Raw genomic sequence first — 790 nt, 5'->3', positions numbered from 1 at the left:
TATTTTTTCATGAACCCTAAAGGAACCCTTGCCTAGTTTTGACTTTCTGTGCTTCGCAGAAGTGTGTGTGTGTGTGTGTGTGTGTGTGTGTGTGTATTTCATATATATGTGTGTGTATATATATGTGTGTTTGTTGTGTGTATATATAGAGAGGGAGAAATATATATGTGTGTGTATATATAAATATATATTGTATATTTGCAATGGTAATATATGTGTGTGTGTGTGTGTGTGTGTGTGTGTGTGTGTATTACATACCCCATAGCCTGTCCTTAACCAGTTCTAAACTTAGTGGGAAAAATACATACCTAAGCAGAGAATTTCAAACTAATATGATGAATATTTTGATACAGGAATGTGTTACTATGGAACACGCTGCTAAGACACAAAACCTCCTGGATGGGACAATGAATGAATGAAGTTTTGCACCTATAGTTACCCCCTCTGATATCCCCACAAACGTTTATAGTTATATGCATTTGCTTCCCCCATGACCCCTGTTTCATAAGGGTTAGTCCTAGAGCCTTAGCAAGTTCCTACTACAGCTGGCACACATATGCCATTCAAGAAACAGTGGCTGAGTGAATGACAAGAACCGTTTGTCAGCCAGTGCTCAGTAATACAACATGCACTGGTATGCAAATTATATATTTGTTGAAAGCAAGGGCAGGATCACAAATTATCCTTCCAGAGATGCAAACCTCAAAAGCTTCTTTACCCTACTAAAGCACATTATAAGAAGCTCCCCTTATATAAAAGAAAACCTCCTCATTCGTTATCAATGGCATGT

This window comes from Colobus angolensis, unplaced genomic scaffold (genome assembly GCF_000951035.1).
Source record: "Colobus angolensis palliatus isolate OR3802 unplaced genomic scaffold, Cang.pa_1.0 Scaffold924, whole genome shotgun sequence".
NCBI lineage: Eukaryota > Metazoa > Chordata > Mammalia > Primates > Cercopithecidae > Colobus > Colobus angolensis.
Note: the sequence above shows the minus strand (reverse complement) of the source record.